Source organism: Podarcis filfolensis, assembly GCF_964270895.1.
Source record: "Podarcis filfolensis genome assembly, chromosome: 4".
NCBI lineage: Eukaryota > Metazoa > Chordata > Lepidosauria > Squamata > Lacertidae > Podarcis > Podarcis filfolensis.
The window spans coordinates 77,326,716-77,346,228 of record NC_139607.1 but is presented as its reverse complement, the minus strand read 5'-3'; the positions used below and the strand labels follow the sequence as shown (position 1 = coordinate 77,346,228).

The window sequence follows — 19,513 nt, the reverse complement described above, 5'->3', positions numbered from 1 at the left end:
CCTAGGACTGTCATCTGGAGTATCCAGCTTCCAAGAACAAATGAAATGGAGACCAGAGTTCTGTACATATATTCCAAATAAAAATAGAGGCAGAATGGATCGAAAACTTCTGATCAAATTCAGTCCTCTGCCAGAAAACATAATCATGCATCCTTATTCCACACAGCCCCATGAAACCAGACAAAAAGTGCCATCTTCAGGGTGGGTACACCCCAAAAGCTGCCTGTAGCATAATTAGCTTCAAATAGTTCAACCACTTTCTTTAGTTCTATATTCATCTCGACACATGCAAAATTAGCTCTATGCGTATGCAGTTTTAATGAATGATTTAATGCACATTTCAAATTTTATAATACATTTAATTTTTTACACGGCAGCAGAAGTTCAGATTTAATTAAAGGAATTTTCTGTGCATGGTTTCATCTTAACTTGATATGTATTTACAATTATTCAAATCTCCATTGTCCAGTTTTCTCCCTCGGTCAATTCCAGTTGCAATGGTAAGGCAGCAATCTTCAAAACATTTATATAAAGGTTTCCAAATCTTATGAGACTGGGATTTTTCAGATGCCCCATCTGCTGGAAGTGACATGCAACTATGTTTCATTTGCCATCATTAAAGCTGGTTAAAAGTATTACAAAGGAAATTCTAGGGACATTTGAAATATTTGTTGATCTTCGATTGAAATAGAGAAGTACAGTGCTTGCCTTCTCTTCCTGAATCCATCTCAGATTGCTGTAGCTTCAGTGAACTCTAGCAATGAGCAGGGACAGTATGGAATTCAGAGATGTGACTTGTGCAATGAACACAGTGGGCACATATCGGACTGAACAACTTTTTAGTTATTACTATTGTTATTATTAATATTATATTGTTCTATAACTGTGTACAGAACATCTTGGAATGTTGCGCTAACAGCAGTTGTTCTGGGAGTGACTACAGTGGCTATTGATATCTATGTAGATCTCCCATCAGCACAAACTTGCTTAGAAATGAAATAAGATTACTTTCTTATTCCAATTAATTTTAGTCAGGCAAATGTCTTCCCTCCAGATATCAACAGGAAATTATCCCAATCCAGAGCTTCATAAATGTTCCAGTGTACACACTGAATGTATGTGGCTTTGCTATTAATTAAATGAAGAAGTCAGGCCCCTCAAATGAGATGGCAGATAGAGGAAAGTACTTAGAAATAGAGGGACTCTGCACATCTGCTCTTCTGAGCCTAGAACAATGGTAGAAAAGGAAAAAGTTTTGTTTCTCGTTCCTTTTTAAAAATATTATGTTTGATGCAGTTTTATGATATGTTATGGGTGTATGTTTTAAGGATTTATTTATTTTTTGGACTAGTGTATGCATATGTTAACATTTTATGACACAATTCTTTTTTGTTATTTATGTCATATTTTTAAAAACCATTGTATTCATGTTGTACATTGCTTTTGTTCATGGCTCCTGATGGAGAAATGTTTTACTCCGAACCATTAGCGTTTTTCATTAGAGCTCATCATTACCTGTTCTCCTTTTTTTTCATTTTGTTCATTTGAGGTGCTTTCTTTCCCCTTTTCTTGTTCTACCCATGAAGCAACAAGCTGGGAGGAGCACAGAGAGAAGAAACGCCATGGTGCATCTTCATCTGCCCCAGCTGCAACAAAACATGTCTCTCCCACATTGGTCTCTACAGCCACAGCAGGCGCTGTAACTCTCCAACCATCTGAATTCCTACTCAGCTGCAAAGCTACTGGGGGACCTTGGGCCTGTCACTATCTCTTAACCTCACCCACCCCACAGGGCTGTTGTGAAAATAAAATGGAAGGGAGAAAAAGCATGTGTGCCACTTTGAGTTCCTTGGAGAAAAGGTGGCATATTAGAAGTTTAGAAAGGTGGCATATTAGAAGATTAGCTAATAAAACAAACAGGAAAGGAGATCTGTGAAAATGCAAACGAAAGAACAAATTATATGTCCCTTTTGGAACAGTTAATTTAGTTTTAAAAACACCAAATATAAAAGTGAATGGTTGCTGGTTACTAAGTCAGCCTGGCTGGTTATCCTCTGAAGAAGTACATTCCTATCCTATCAGTTGTACAGAACTTTAGTTAGTGAGCAGCTGGAAGGTGGAGCAAACAATGCTAATGGCTCAGCAAAAGCTGATTTATCTTCTATCTCTAGAGGTTAATGTTTCATAAAGTAGCATGGGCGCCTGTTTGCTAACTGAAAGCATTGAAGCTGTATTTTGTAAATACAGTGTCAAGACTGCTGTAGCAGAAACATTATTTTAAGACTAACATGTTATATATTTGCTGGCTTCTTGCAGATCTCTATCTTTAATCCCAGTTGCTTCAGTGTACTTTTGAAGAGAAAGTATCCTTTTGCTCACTGCTCTTAAGGATGTATTCCCATACACAATTATTTGGGAATGCCCACTAAACTCAACAAAACTTATTTCTAAGTTAATATGCTTATGACCAGCCTGCACTTTTATTGGGTGTGTGTGACATATGAAGTGATCTCACATAATGAAACAGTAGGTCAGATGCGTTGGCAAGACTGCCCTGTCTCAAATCAGATATAGTGATGTAGCTTATGTGATCAGCTCTCCATGTTCCAAATTCAGCTGTGCTGTTTTATGGCAGCCATTCTAAGCTGTTTCTAAGTTTCCTCCAAATCAATGGCTCTTATTTCCAAGCCAGTGTGTTTAGGATGGGGGTATAATAAATTAAAAGTGCTGAAACCATTGTAAGTTACGAGAAGGAATTACATTGTAATACTTGGAACGTGTGTAAGGCTGTAAGTTCATTGCAAAATAATAATAATTGATCAGGACAAATCGTGAAGTGAGGCTCCAATACTTTGGCCACCTCATGAGAAGAGAAGACTCCCTGGAAAAGACCCTGATGTTGGGAAAGACTGAGGGCACAAGGAGAATGGGACGACAGAGGACGAGATGGTTGGACAGTGTTCTCGAAGCTACCAGCATGAGTTTGACCAAACTGCGGGAGACAGTGGAAGACAGAAGTGCCTGGCGTGCTCTGGTCCATGGGGTCACAAAGAGTCGGACACGACTAAACGACTAAACAACAACAACAACATTTTTGCCAGCAGAGAAGTAGCACTGGTTTCCAGTGAGATCTTGTGAAAATCGGGGGGGGGGGGGCGGGTTTCCGTCAGAAGCTGAAGTCGCCACACAACACTTTGTAGGGTAGCATAGCGACTGCAGTGTTCCTGTTTCACCTCTATACCTTCACTCCTAATTCAGACAAAGAAATCAGTATGCCATAAGCATACTGATGACACCATGCTCCAAATCCCTGGAAGACATCTCCCAACCATTTTATATAGACACTGAATAGCATAGGAGATAGAATGGATGTCTACAAGACCCTACAGACCAAAAGCCATGGGGTCAACTAACAGAAGGACACAGCAGTCGATATTGAAAGCCACTGAAAGATCAAGAAGAAGCAGTAGGGTCACACTCCCCATCCTTCTTAACCAGGGTGACCAAGGTTGTTTTTGTGATAAGACCAACTTTGACTTACTGATTATGGCAGGGGTAGGTAACCTAAGGCCCGAGGGCTGGATGAGGCCCAACTGTCTTCTCAATCCAGCCTGCGGACAGTCCGGGAATCAGCGTGTTTTTACATGAGTAGAATGTGCCCTTTTATTTAAAATGCATCTCTGGGTTATTTGTGGGGCATAGGAATTCGTTCATATTTTTTTTTTCAAAATATAGTCCGGCCCCCCCACATGGTCTGAGGGACTGTGGGCCAGCTCCCGGCTGAAAAAGGTTGCTGACCCCTGGATTATGGTCACTTTGTTTCAATATCTGTGCTGAGTTTCAATTTAACTATTACACTGTACTTACTACTTGTTGCAATGGAGCATAAGCAGCTGCTTTTTAAAAGCTGGGTTAGTAGGGTGGTTTATTTGTGTCAAGAAACCTGAACTTTTATAATACTTGATCAGCAAAGTACTCCCTTCAATTATTGAACATACCATTATTATCATCATTAACTTGTTGGCATCCGTTTGTCTTGAGAGACAACAGAGAGTATCTCTGGGGGTGAAGCAGCACTGAAGTGACCTCCCCTGCGGAACAGGCCTGGGCAGTGCGCATGGAGGTCCTGGGCTGCCCAGATGACAAGTCCCACCTCTGGGCCTCACTGATGTAGTCCAAAGGAAAGCAGAGGAATATGTTTGGCACTAGCTTGGCTGCAGGAGTTGCTAGAAGAAGCACAAAAGCTGCCATCCAACCATCTTAGAGACTCCACTCAGGCTTTGTGTAGGGTTTACTCATTAGCCTTTTCTTCTCCTAGATGGGCTACCTTCCTAGGTTGATGAGACGCATCTGCCCCTCACTTCCCTCTACACTCAGCATGCGCCAAAACCGCCTTCTTGACCGTTGGACCCACTATTGGTTTCGTCTGCTCAATTTGGCAAAGCCCATCTTCGTATGCAGGGGAAGTCACCTAGGGTTTGAGACCCCCTCGGCTGCCATTACCTGGTTTAGCTGGCCAGTTGAAGCCATTCCTAGGGTGTGCCTGCAGTCTCAAGCTTTTAGAAGCCACAGCTAAGAGCTGAGTGTAGTGTGAATGTTTATTATTACAGCCATCATAGTAAAAACCAGAATTTCAGCATCATTTTTACATAAACATTAAAACGGTCAAAATGGAATTTAACAATCGATATACTAATTAAATATGTATCCAAGGAAATATAAACACCATTAAAAGTTTTTTTTTGTTTTTTGTTTTTAAATAGAGCTGAGTGCAGGATGGGGACCAGAGATGGACAAACTGCCCCAGAAGGAGTATGACATGTCCCCCACCTGAGGTACTACCCCTCCCCTAGCACTCCATATTATTATTATTATTATTATTATTATTACTATTTGCTAAATTTGTACACCGCCTTTCATTCAAAGGTCACTGGGCAGTTCACAACATAAAAATACAAAATGAAAACACAAAATATATAATAAAAACAAAACAAACCATTGACCCTCCTCCCACAAACACATTTAAAAGGGTGTAGAATGTTAATCAGCCAGAGGCCTGGTTAATGAGAAACATTTTCTCCTGGTGCTTAAAAATATATAATGTAGGCGCTGGTTGAGTCTCCCTGGGAAGAGCCATAAGCGGGGAGCCACTGCAGAAAAGGACCATTCTTGTGTTGCCACCCTCCAGACCTCTTGTGGAGGAGGAACATAAAGGAGGGCTTCAGATGCTGATCTCAGTGTCTGAGTAGGTTTCTATGGAGAGAATCAGTTCTTGAGGTATTGTGATCCTGAGTCGTTTTATAGGTTTTATAGGTCAAAACCAGCACTTTGAATTGGGGCCAGTGGAGTCGGGCAAGGATCCATGTAGTATGTTCAAACCATCATGCTCCGGTGAGCAACCTGGCTGCTGAATTCGGCACCAGCTGAAGTTTCCAAACTGTCTTCAGGGGCAGCAGCCCGACATTGCAGTAATCTAACCTAGAGGTTACCAGAACATAGACACCGGCAGTTAGGCTATTCCTGTACAAATAGGCGCACAGCTGGGCCACCAGCAGAAGACACTGATGGAAGACACTCCGCACCACCGAGGCCACATGAGCCTCAAGGGACAACAAGGGATCCAGAAGTATCCCAGAGCTATGTACCTGCGCCTTCAGATACTAAATACATACTAACTTCCTTAGCAATGACAAACCTAGACAAAACAAAAAAAAAAATTTCCTTCCAGTAGCACCTTAAAGACCTAGACAGCAACTTAAAAAGCAGAGACATCACCTTGCCGACAAAGGTCCGTATAGTTAAAGCTATGGTTATCCCAGTACTGTAGTGATGTATGGAAGTGAGAGCTGGACCATAAAGAAGGGTGATTGCCGAAGAATTGATGCTTTTGAATTCTGGTGCTGGAGGAGACTCTTGAGAGTCCCATGGACTGCAAGAAGATCAAACCTCTCCATTCTGAAGGAAATCAGCCCTGAGTGCTCACTGGAAGGACAGATCGTGAAGCTGAGGCTCCAATACTTTGGCCACCTCATGAGAAGAGAAGACTCCCTGGAAAAGACCCTGATGTTGGGAAAGATGGAGGGCACAAGGAGAAGGGGACGACAGAGGATGAGGTGGTTGCATAGTGTTCTCGAAGCTACCAGCATGAATTTGACCAAACTGCCGGAGGCAGTGGAAGACAGGAGTGGCTGGCGTCCTCTGGTCCATTGGGTCACGAAAAGTCGGACACGACTAAACGACTAAACAACAACTTCCTTAAGCTGCAGTCCCGCACTTACCTGCGACTAAGTCCCATGGAACTCAACGGGGCTCAAACTGCACCGCGTAACTGAGATCTCATGCTCTGGCCACCGTACACAAAAAAAAGAATGAGGGGCTGCGAGCCTTCAGGCATGCACGATTGCAAACAGCAGGGTCAGGCTCGGAGGTGCTTTGCCGAGTGCGTCCGAAGTTTCATGCCTCTGTGGCTCCTTCCTTCTTATACCCAATTTATTTAGGCGACCGTGGAATCGGCCGACGCGCTGTGCCTTGAAGCCTGGTGTCGCGAAGGCAGCCACCCGCCTCGGGAGGGGGGAAAGAGTTGCCCCCACGCACCCCGCAGTCTCTGGGACGGCTGTTCAGCGTCGCTGTCCCCCCTTTCTCCGTCTCCCAGCGCCACTTCCTTCCCGGTGTCTGCAGGGGTCGCTCCTGCCTCACTTTGGCGCCGGCCTCTCCCTGCCGCTCGGTGGCGGGGTCCGTCCGAGAGAAGCAGCCGCCGGAGACGAGTTGGCGCCATTTTGAAGCCGACGAGTGGGGAGGGGTGGGGGGAGACGCACCGCGGCGAGCTGCGGAAGGGAGGGAGGCGGGTGCGCGGCGATTGGCTGCGGGGCCGAGCGGCGGCGGCGGCGGCGGCTCCCCGAGCCTAGCGCGGCGGGGCCAGAGAGCGGAGCGGACGAGCTCGCTCTGCCTCGTCTTCCCCAGAAGCAGCGGCGGCGGCAGCCCCTGGGAAGGTAAGCGCAGCGCCCTCTTTCTCTAGGCGGGGAGGAAGCCCGTTTCGCGCCACCGCCAGCTCTTCGGCGATCGAGGCAGGCGGCAAACCGAGAAGGGGGCTGGGAGGAGGACTACTTGCCCCCCCATGGCTCTTCCTCCAGCTCCCCCCCGGGGCCGCCATCCCTCCTTCGCCTCGGCCGTTCTCCGCATATTGAACTTGCCGCCCTTTCCTCCGTGGGGCGATTGTGGGTCTGTGTGTGTGTTTTGGGGGGTGGCGGGAGGATGAGCAGCGTGGTGGCGGGTGACCTTGTCTGCCTTCCCCATCCCGCTTTAATGCACACATTTTATTTTTATTTTATTTTTTCGCCTGCCCTTCCCCCGCCCCATTCTTCCGCTGCCCAGGTCCCCCTTTGCACAATCCTTATCTCTGGGAGAGAGACAGCAGCTGCAGGCGGCAGGAGGCTTTTGCACCTCAAATGTGGCGCGGCTGCCCTTTCCCCACCCGCCCCAATAGAGCCGCTTTTTCCTTGCAAGACTTGAGCGGCTCCGAGAGCCCCGGAGCAGCCTTGTGCTTTGGCTTCCCTAGTTGGCCTAGTCCCCCCACCTCCTCCTCCTCCTCCTCGCAGAGGCACCCTGCCCCAGCTCAGCCCCTTCCTGCTGCCATTGGCTGGGGCCTGGTAAGGATGGCGGTGGAGGGAAGGGGAAAAAGGGACTCCAGGCTCGTTCCCCCACCTCCTTTTATGCTCTCTTAACTTGCCGTGCATTGGAGGCGTGTCGCTTTCTCTCTCTCTCTTTCTCTCTCCCTCCTTTACGGAGGAAGTGGGGTGGGCGCTGCTTGCCTCGAATATAACATATCCAAATCGTGCTAGTTTGCCTTGCACCCGTTGCTTCATATATTGAATAGAGGCCTCTCGCACTTTTTCCTTCGGCCAGTGAGTTGCCATCATTGTGATAGGTCGCTCTCGGATAGCCTTTACTTTTTGAAAGAGAGTTTGTCTGATCCACGGATCCCGGACCTGAAATTTCAGCCTTGCAGTGTAGTAAATAAAGATGCTTCTCTCTCTGCAGCTCTGCTCCTTTCATGGTTGATGGAGAAAAAACAGATCGGGGTGGGCATAGCCTCAGATCCACAAGCTGACTGCTCCTGCAGTGATATATATTTTTTTACTGTTAAAAGTAAAGGAATTCACAGGTGCACGATATATTCACTTTGCAATGATTTCTTGTGGAGACCTATAACTGCAGTGTGAAGTATGTCTTGCACGGTCATGCTGTTCATTAACTTGGATTTAATGCATTTTTGGATGACGCTGCTTTTCTGTTACAGTTATAGGTGTGTTAATAATATTTTGTCAAACCCTACATGGGTAGTTCTGTTTACTGCTGCATTGTGAGGGATAGTGTTAGCCCTGTGCCGACAAGGTTCTGGCAGTTTGGTTTTCTTCTGTCCTTCATGAGTAGGTTGAGCAGTTTGGTTTTCTTCTGTCCTTCATGAGTAGGTTGAGCCTTATACACAGAGAGTGGGCTCTGTACACGCAATCTAGGACTTGTATTTTGTACACACACCGGCATTGTGCATAAGGTACAGTCTACACGTGGAAATCAGGGGTGGAGCTTGTTGCAGCAATCCCGCTTTGCATGTGTTCAGTATACTATTCTGAATGGGTGTAATGTCTTTAAATAGTATTCATTGGCAGCTAGCTGTGAAATCGGTTATTTCAGGAAAAACATAAATGCCATGCTTAAGTATTTGAGGCTGACTATACAAATTTGTATGCAGTATTGGTATCTTTTAATTAAGAAACAATTCCAAAATGTTTCTTATTTTATTATTTTAAATTGGTCATAAATCTATATATATAGCAGACTTGCATATAGTGAACTGCCTGGTGATATTTGTCTAATAACCACTTTCTGCAATCACGCTTTGATGATAATAATAGTAATAATAATAATAATAATAATAATTATTATTATTATTATTTATTATCTCCCCAGCCATTCTGGGCGGCTTCCAACAAATATTAAAAATACATTAAAATATCACACATTAAAAACTTCCCTAAGCAGGGCTGCCTTCAGATGTGTTCTAAATGTCAGGTACCGTAGTTGTTTCTCTCTTTGACATCTGATGGGAGGGCGTTCCACAGGGCAGGTGCCACTACCGAGAAGGCCCTCTGCCTGGCTCCCTGTAGTTTTGCTTCTCGCAGTGAGGGAACCGCCAGAAGACCCTCGCCGCTGGACCTCGGTGTCCGGGCTGAACGATGGGGGTGGAGACGCTCCTTCACTACCTTTCTTCCCCCCCACTACCTAATTGGGGTGTGTGTATTTAGCAAATATGATTAAAGCAATGGTTGTATTTACCTAGCAGGAAAAGTGAGGGGGACTCATAGGTGGAACTTGTTATTTGTATGCTGTGTTGAGTGTCCATACTGTCACTAGGAAGTTTGTGAATGAAACTGTCCTTTCCTTCTCAGAGAGGGGGAAAACCTTGGTTGTGGTTCTTAGTTGTGGTATGTTCTCCCTAGGAAGTTAACTTGTCGCCTACTTCAAATGTCCCCTTAGGAAAGGCAACTCTCTTTTAATTCTCCCATACCTTTTAACTGCTTTTATGTACTGCTTTTACTGCTAGGGGCAAGGGAGGAAGGTGGTTAGAGGGTGTGACTGTATCTGACTTCACTTCACTGTTTGCAAGGTCAGATGCAGTCTACTACTCAGAATCAAAATGCTGGAGATCGTTTCAATGGATACTTTTATTGTTAGTGCCAGGTAAGAATGTAATCAGCTTGCATCCTTAAGTCAATGACTGTTTCTAAAATGTTGTTTACATTTGTAAGAGTTGTAGCACTATCTAAGGCTGTAATTACACACTTCCTTATTGGAAGTAAGCATAAGTGAAGTAAATGGGGCTTCTGAGTAGACATTTCTAGGATTGGACTGGAAGTTCCTGAATACTGTATAAATGTAGAAAATTCACCTATGGAGAGTCTTGCCACGAATTGAGTAGTGTTGTCCTGTTAAACAGATTCAAGCTAAAATAAGACATCCTTTCCCGCTGAAGCTCTTAAGAATAATGTTCATAATATGTCTTACTGTTCTTAAATGTTTAGGAATAGTGTTGCTTGAGGAATTTGGTTTCTTCTTCTATTATCTGGCACTTCTTACATTATTAGAGCACAACCTTGTGCTTCATTGCTTTACCATTATAAAAGAGTTTATAATGAGGTTAAAATATAGTTTGGTGGTAGTCTAATATTAGAAATAGAGAAAATATATGACTGAATTTTCAACTGATGGCAAACACATTGGAATGTAGCACTTTCAAGAGTTCTTGCCCATTTATTCTATTGAAAAAAACATTTGCAGAATCCAGACAGAGGAGGAAAGTGGATCAGAAAATGTTCCATGCTGTGTTTGCTATAACCTCACCATTTCTCTAATGGTGATAGAGTTCTTGCAATGGCTTAGAGCTCCACATTCCCCATAGTATAGAGTGTAGGATCCATGTAGTAACCTTAGAGACATAGATAGACATAGATAGATTTGTGATGGGTAGCTTGATTGCATGACATTACCTTCCTGTGTGGTGTGACTGTTTCTGATATCATAAAATGACTAGTTAGGCTACTAGAGAAGGCAGATAATTTAGTTGGGAAGTCCAGGAAGCCAAATTTAGATTGCTACATAGGTTAAGACCAGATTCTCATAGTGAGACGACAGGCAAAGATGTGAAATCTCAATGCATGAATGTAATGCTGGTGTTAGAATAGAGAATTTAAATCTATTAAAAAACAAGGGATGTTTTGGGGGAGGGAGCACATATGTAGAACTGCAATATAACTCATTTGCTGGTGCTCCTAGCAAAGCTGATCAGGTTAAGGAAATGGGGACAATTTATTTTCTCAAAGCACTGGTGGATAGATAGAAACTAAAATCAGTGCATTCAAACTGAGATCTCAATGTGAAGATTAAATGTAATGTCTACAAAAATACAGTGGTACCTCAGGTTACATATGCTTCAGGTTACGTACGCTTCAGGTTACATACTCTGCTAACCTAGAAATAGTACCTCGGGTTAAGAACTTTGCTTCAGGATGAGAACAGACATTATTCTCTGACAGCGCAGCAGCAGCAGCAGGAGGCCCCATTAACTAAAGTGGTGCTTCAGGTTAAGAACAGTTTCAGGTTAAGAACAGAACAAATTAAGTACTTAACCCAAGGTACCACTGTATGTAGAAACAAAGAGTAAAGAAACATATATGTCTATTTCCTGATGATAAGAGAGCCAAAACAGGTGACTTGTGGCACCTGAAACTGAAAGTATACTTAGTACATAAAAATTATTGAGAGAATCAAGTAAACTTACATTGACAGTATTGTTGCTCTGCATGTTAAATAAATCAGGAATTGTAAGATAGGGATGGAGATTCTGCTCCTCTTTTTCTAGTAAAAAAAACACTGTCCCAGTGTCAGGGGGAAACAATCACAGTAAGTTTTTGGAGGTGTATTGTCTACTTCAATGAAACTTTCAATGTATTGTGGGGTAGAAGTGCAACCCCAGAAAATTTTTTTGCCTGTGGTGTAAGAAGAAGTGTGCTTGACAATACTCAAACACTAAGAGCCAGAAAACACTTATTTCTGGGTGTTTTCCTAAACCCATTTAGAAATTTGCAAGAAAGTTGTCCTAGGTTAGAGAAACGTCCCCAAAACATTATACGGTTTGTGCCAACCTATTAACACTTGCTCAATAATCATGAGTTGTTTTGCTCTCTGTAAAACAAATGAAAATGCCTTCGGCCAAAGTTGTGTCATTCTAGAGAGATCTGCGCTGCAACAGTGGGTCCTTGGAGTAGTGATTGCAAATTTGGTTAATCTGTTGTCATGTAACTGCAAACGTGTTTGATCTCAGTGTTCTTTGGTGATGTGTTCCTGACCATTTTTCTATGAAAAAATGATAACAGTGACTAGGATAGTAAATACACCCTAATGGCAAAATGTGATTCATTTTGGGATCATTGTATGCTACAGATTTTCTTTTGTTTCCAGTAGAAAAATGGTAAGTGGTAAGTGCTGAAGTTTGGAGATGCTGTGTGGGTGACAGTTTGTGTCCTAGAAGGACTACTTTTTAGATCTGCTTACTGTGGATTGCACAGTGAAAAATGACCCAGGGGGGTGCTTTCACCCCCACAAAATTGAATGGTTAAAGTGTGCTCCTGGTTTTTTCCTACCTTACTTTGCAGCCTGGCTTCAACTCCAGATGAGCTCCCGAGGAAGATCCTTGCTCAAAGCAATATTTGGTTGCACTAGGGTGGGAACTGGGGTAGCTTCTAGATGTTGGACAACAATTCCCATCATCCCTGACCATTGTCCATCCTGGCTGGGGATGATGGGAGCCATAGCTAACCCTACCCCTATTGATATAATCTGGCCCATGGGTTGGAAGTTCTGTCCTACCATAATAAAGGAAACAAACTTATCCACAGAATTGTTATACAGTGGTACCTTGGGTTACATACGCTTCAGGTTACAGACTCCACTAACCCAGAAATAGTACCTCAGGTTAAGAACTTTGCTTCAGGATGAGAACAGAAATCGCATGGCAGCAGCACGGCAGCAGCAAGAGACCCCATTAGCTAAAGTGGTGCTTCAGGTTAAGAACAGTTTCAGGTTAAGAACGGACCTCCGGAACAAATTAAGTACTTAACCTGAGATACCAGTGTATGTAGAAATTCCAGCTAAATAAGTACTAAATGCACTGTATGGTCCGCTCATTGGCTGACAGTTGGATGGTATATAGAAAGTAAATCAAGGAGCCACCTTGTTGATATAATAAAATTTACTGGGAAATGTCATTGTGATAAACCCAGAAGCTTAAGACACAATAAATAATTGCAGATTTGGGTTGACAAGAGTTATGATTAAATCCCATGGTGCCTTGAATTTGATGTGAAATATCCTGTTCAACTGCTTCAAAACAGTGAGTGTAACACCACCAAACTTTCAGCTGAGTGGGAAATCATCAAGAAAGTCACAGTTATATTTATAATGTACTATTTCTTGAAATTGCTGTTAAATTGCAGTCAAGGAGGCTGTAGAAAGAAATGTGACTTGCATTAAAAGCTGTACAAATGAAGCATCGCTAAAATGAGAAAAATAAAAAGCACAAATTATGGCATAGTAAATGTAAGTTGACAGTAAGGCAAGCCAAGAAAGTACTTGTGGGACAAACTGATACTATTAAAAAGTGAACACACTAGAAGTAGGAAACTCTCTGGAGAAAGATGTCAGTATAAAAGAAAACACTGAAGGAAGGGAAGGAAACTGCAGGGAAGCTAAACAAATTCTTGAACATATGTTAAATTGCAAGGATGTTTGGGAGAGAAAAGCCCATATGTGAAGCAGTGTTTTGGGGAAGTGAATTGTGAAGAACTGTGTAAAATGGGGATGAAAGAGGATAAAGCTGTAGAACTGACTGAAAAATTAAAAAGAAACTAGTCTTCGGAGTCTGTTGGTGTCCACATTTCAGTTCTTAAAAGAACTCCAAAGATCAAAGTAACGAAGTATATTTGTAGATTGCAGAGATGTTTTCAGAATGGTGCAATCTCGAGCAGACTCTGAAAAGCAGAGGATATTCCCTATGTGGGGTTGTTGGGCAACAAAATGGTAGGGAGACTGAATGTAAGGATGTGTCAAGTGATGTGCACTAACAAAATCTGCTGGTGGGTCTGAACTGACCGTGGCTGTGAAGAAGCTTAATCATATGCATTTTTTGTACAGCATTAAAAAAAAAGACCATGCACATCCCCGAACAACTAATTTCATAAATGATATTGTAAAGTTGGAAAACATACAGGAAAGGGCAGTGGGAAGGGCAATGCACCCCCCTAATCTACTGCACTGGAGGGGATTTAGATGTCCACCTCGGGCACCTCCATTGGCAGCAGAACTCGACTGGTAATGGAGGTGTCCACCGAGGGCCAGGGTTAGAAGCACTTTGCCACTTGTTCCTTCCTTCTGCTCTGGCCTATACAAACAGTGGGGTTGAACTGAGACTGAGTTATGAAAATGCCTGGTAAAAATCTCATTTCTGCCATGAATTCACTGTTATGAATTTATAGAAATATATACTGCATTAGTCTAGTATAACACAGTATTCAGGCTAAAAACAACTCACAAAATCAGTTTATAAAACATACCAGTGCAATAATGCAAGGTACAGGCACAGTTGTTAAAAACACCTTAAGGCAAGTGATCAGACCATTAAAAATTGTCCTAGCAGATCATGCCTGCCAGAATAAAAAGTGTCTAAACTGTTTTGCAAAAGACCGAAAGAGAGGAGGCTTGATGTTAACTCTCCAAGGCATGAAGTTCCATAATCTGAGTATGTCCACAACCAATTGTCTGTCCTCAACTGATGGGATGTGGACACTAAATACTATTGTCTTAGGTAAGTCACTTTCATACTTGGCTTCAGCCATGCATCTGCAACATGGCAATAAGAACATTGACTAGAGCATTACAAGGCTATTCTAGGCTTGAAACCACTTGCAACCAACCAAGAGACACTTTACACAATGGCTCTAGGTCTTGATGCCACCCTAAAAAGTCTCTGCTAGTGGTCTGGAGACAATCAGGAACAGTCTGAGATGTGGTGAATCAGCAAAAATTGAGTAGGTTTAGGAAGTCTCTGTGGGCAGGTTGCTTTTGCTTAAGTTTTGGTGATTTCTCCCATCCTTTGATTCTTTGCCATTTTCCCACACTATATCCCAGACTGTATACCTGAGTGTCCCCTGACCACTTGGAGGGGCTTTTCATGGGGTGCAATGGGAAGGGAGGCAGCAAATCCTAAGCATAGCTGTCAAGTGTCCCTTATTTGAAGGGACAGTCCCTTATTCCAGCGCCATGTCCCGCTGCTGTCCCTTATTGATGGATGTCCATTAAATGTCCCTTAAATGATGTCCCTTAAATTTCAAAGGAAGCAGCTCCTCTCCCTCCCTCCCTGCCGGCCAGGGAGGAGGGAGGCTCCAACTGTGTTGCTTGGCTGTGTTGCTCACCCAATAAGAAGTCTAAGAACGACTGGGGGGTGGAGCTTGCATGCCTTGTGTGTGGCTAGTTAATGCAAGCTGAGGGAGTTTTTGAATGCTGGACACCATTTTGTTGCACGTGCTGCTGCAAACTTTGCAGTGCAAAGCCAGGCCGGGGAGCCATCTTAAGTTGAGGCTGCATAGGCCTTGTGGTGCATGTGATTCAGATTCTATTCAGTTGAACCTCTGGTTACAAAGTTGGTTGGACAGTGTTCTCGAAGCTACCAGCATGAGTTTGACCAGACTGCAGGAGGACAGGAAGACTGGAGTGCCTGGAACAGGTGAGGCAGCAGGTCCCTTATTTTGGCTGCTGGTCCCTTATTTTCAAGGCTGCTGTTCCCTTATTTTCAAATCTGTAAGTTGACAGCTATGATCCTAAGCAGCCTTGAACTTAGGGTGTACCACCATTGAAACTGAAGTAAAGTCACCAGATCAGAACATTTTTTTAAATAGTCAGATCACTTTCTTCAGCACTTACTGAATTCCACTACCTTTTGTCTTGGACTGAAAAAAGAGGTCCTCATCTCTGACCTATCAATATTTTCAGTGATTTGTTATGAAGACCTATGACTTCGTATACAGAAGACTCTTTTGTATCCACACAAAAGGTTAGGGGAAGAGTTGCAATATTTTTTTGATTAAGGATTGTCATCGCAGCTGATGAGTTTTGCTTCTAGCCTACATAGCTGGTTTCACAAATATCTACCGTAAATTCTATATAAGTCCTAGTGATTGCATTATGATATTCTTCAGCGAGACATTTGAACTCACATTGTAGGTAGTATTTTTGCCAAACTTGATGGACTAAGATGAAATCTTGTTTCTTTACAAAACAGGGTTGTCAGCATAGATTATATAAATTGGTGCCAGTCAGTTGTAAAATGGAACTATATACAGTTAATAGCAATCTTTGTTGTCTTTTGCTCATATTTGCTTCCTTTCTGTTGTTAAATATTTGAAACTGTGTGGCAAGTTAATAGAGCTGTGTGAGAGAGGTTCCTTTTCATGGTTTCTTTATGAAGGTTACTTATCACTAATAATGTTTGATTTCTTGGGGAGCATTGTGATGAGCTTCAGTTGGCTAGTAATTTGTTGCTTTAGAATGCTACGATAATCAACTGATTAAGCCCTGAAAGTTGTATGAATCTGAGGATTGTGGTTAACTACTGTATCTTCAGGAATATGGTTGATTCCAAGTCACAGACAGGTAATTTATTGTGGGGTTTTTTGCTACTCTCCTTTGGAGAAGTTTTTCAAGCATTCACTGTTGGGGGAGTGGCAATCAATATTGCTTACCTTTTTAAGAAGGCTTTCCCTGAAGAGTGAATCAGCCATGTTATATTGCATGTTATGCAGAGCTTCGAAATTTGATGCTTTAAAAATCTGTTTGTAGATTGTTATGAATGTTTGTTGGGAAGCAGTTTATAAATCTTAAATAAAACATTCTTTAGAACTTAAATATGTCTTGGACACTTGTTCAGTGGCATTAAAAATACAAAGCCAAATGTTTGTAGCATCTTGTTTTTGGTTTTTAAAAGCAAGTGACTTCTAGTTACTGAAAAATTTGACACATTCCAAGTTTAGCTTCCATTGTGTGTGGAAGACAGTTGGAATTATACCCTATGGCATGTATTTTTAGGTAACAAGCAGCTTTTTAATCTGCTTTTGAATTCATTTATTCTGGAATTGGTTGCCTTGAGTGTGAAAATTTTGAGATAAACATGCTTGACTCTATAAATTAATTTGCGGAGAAGGGGACTGAACTCTTAGTGAGTTTATGTTATTATTGGTTGTTATTGCTTCTGTGTAGATCCAAGATGGTGCTTGGAATGAAAACTGGGATTCTTGAATACCACAAATCTGTGGAACACAACAACATGCAACTGAAATGCCAGTTGTATATCACACACTTCAATGGGTTGGCTTTTCCCATGCCACCCTTACAGCTTAGGAACCAATAATTTTGATACTGGAAAAACTCCACTTAAGAGGTGTTACACCTTCATTGGTTTAAGTGACTTCTTGTAAGTCATGATTTGTGAAAATTCTTTGCACAGCTTTTAATGCAGGCAGTTTTCCTTTATCTGTGTACTGGTACTCCCTCCCCCCCCCCACATCTATTCTATAGGTATGCCCTATAGAAGTGTTCCCTGAAGAGCTGGTGTGGGCAACCTGTGATCCTTGGCCAAAAATTATGTGACTTCTGAACTTTAAAAAAGCACATATCAGCAATTAGTTCAGACCTCAGCAATCTGTTGCTGCCTCAGCAAACCGCTGGATAAGAAAAGTGGGGGGAAAGACCCCTCCCAAAAGTGTTAGAAAAAGACCCAGCAAGAAAAGAGGGTGTCAGAAAGAGGGAAAAGCAGGTCATGGATAGGAGGAGAAAAATGTGTTGGCTCCACACACTTTTGACTCTTGCCCTACCACTGGCTACAGCCTCTCACACTGACATCACACAGCCACTTATAAATGATCCCTGAGGGAACATGCCCCTGGACAGAAAAAAAGATTGTCCACATGTGCTAGAAGGGTTCGGTATTAAGAGTTCAGAGTAGTTTATTCCCCTGTGTTTGTAAGTTTTTTGATCTAGATTATTTAAATTCTTTTTGTGGTCTTGCTGCTGAGCAGTATGCCCTATGGCATGCTGGGAGCATGCTTTTTGGAGACTGGATCCATGTCTTCAGTTCTGAGGGGAAGAGGTTAAGAGGGTATGTTAAACTACAGCCCTCAGTTCCCCCAAGTTCAGACATAACAAGCATCAGTGGTTAGTTAGCGGAAGCTTCTCCTGCAGTGTGAGAAACTCAGATATATAAGCTAATCGCCAAATAGTACATTAAACCTAGGTTACAGTCATCACATGTGACTAGGTGGTGTCTAGGTGCTTTTGTGGGGGGGTGATGATGATGGTGATTGATGGAATATAAATAGTGGGATATACAGCGGTACCTCGGGTTACATACACTTCAGGTTACATGCGCTTCAGATTACAGACTCCGCTAACCCAGAAATAGTACCTCGGGTTAAGAACTTTGCTTCAGGATGAGAACAGAAATTGTGTGGCAGCGCAGCAACAGTGGGAGGCCCCATTAGCTAATGTGGTGCTTCAGGTTAAGAACAGACCTCTGGAACGAATTAAGTACATAACCAGAGGTACAACTGTAAATGCAATAAATAAGGTCTTCTGCTTATGTGATTAAGAAAGCTGGAGGGGCCAGCCAGATGGAGATGTCAGTCGTCATCCTGGCATCCAGAGATCTCCATGTAGTCACAATTGGACCCGTACCAGTTGCAAAACACACCCGGTGCCTGGATAATTTTGAACACTTCCTGAGGGGAAGCAGAAGTGGAAAGCACATGAACCTGTAGGAGAAACCATGAATTCCACTTACATTCCAAACCAGACTTATGCTTGTACCGCTTCAATGTTTTATCTAAGTAGCAGAACCTCTAATAGTGAGTGAGGCTTATTTGAGCAGTATGCCAAACCATAGAACTGAGCATGGGGAGAAGGAAGTTGCATCAAAGATGGTACTAAAGGCTTCACATGGTTCTCACACCCACATCTGTTCTCCTATTCTTTCTCTTCAGCAGAAATATCTCAAAACCTTGAGTTTCAGCAAGCATTTCAGTGCTCAAGCTACTTCAAACTGAAAATTAGGGTCACTGTTTTCCCCAGGATGGCCATTCGTTACTTTTTCTTGCACCTACTATGGCACAGTAGGTTCAGGAGGTAGAACAATGGCCATAACCATGGTTTGTCAATTTCAACATCATGCTGTAACAAAGCTTGCGGAAGCTATGCTTCTAGATCTGCTTCCAAAATTTGGCATCACTTTTTAATTAGCTGGTCACTCTTGAACCATGGTTTCTCAATGTCAGTATCATGTCAAGCCACATTTAAGCTTTACAACTCATGATTTGGTGTGACTTTTAAACTGAATATATGTTATGCACACAACACTAACAATATACCGGTACTATGTACAGTGGTACCTCGGGTTACATACGCTTCAGGTTACATACGCTTCAGGTTACAGACTCGGCTAACCCAGAAATAGTGCTTCAGGTTAAGAACTTTGCTTCAGGATGAGAGCAGAAATCGTGCTCTGGTGGTGCGGCAGCAGCAGGAGGCCCTATTAGCTAAAGTGGTGCTTCAGGTTAAGAACAGATTCAGGTTAAGTACGGACCTCCGGAACAAATTAAGTACTTAACCCGAGGTACCACTGTACTGTATTCACATTCTTTACTGTCACAGGAATTCCCCCTTCCCAATCTAATGGTTAAAAGTGTGTGAAATTAGAATCTTTTAATTCTTGTCATTTGCTTCTTTCTATTCTCTGCTGGAGAGCTAGCTATTGTTATGAAGAAGATATTCTGCGTTTCAGCTGCTGGACATTAAAATTGTGTTTCTAACTTTCTCAAAATTGGAGCGATTCAGCTATGTGTGCACCAAATTACAG

The 19,513-nt window shown here is 42.7% G+C and overlaps 1 protein-coding gene and 1 long non-coding RNA gene across 2 annotated transcripts in view; one reads left to right on the top strand and one right to left on the bottom strand.

The window, feature by feature from the left end:
* Window positions 1–19,513, bottom strand: part of LOC310760599 — a 60,435-nt gene that overhangs the window by 39,375 nt on the left and 1,547 nt on the right. The window lies entirely within an intron of this gene.
* PDS5B (PDS5 cohesin associated factor B) overlaps window positions 6,742–19,513 on the top strand; it is a 65,576-nt gene continuing 52,804 nt past the window's right edge. The window contains exon 1 of the mRNA XM_083608947.1: window positions 6,742–6,989. The gene's annotated coding sequence lies outside the window, so the exon portion shown is untranslated. The remainder of the gene's footprint in view (window positions 6,990–19,513) is intronic.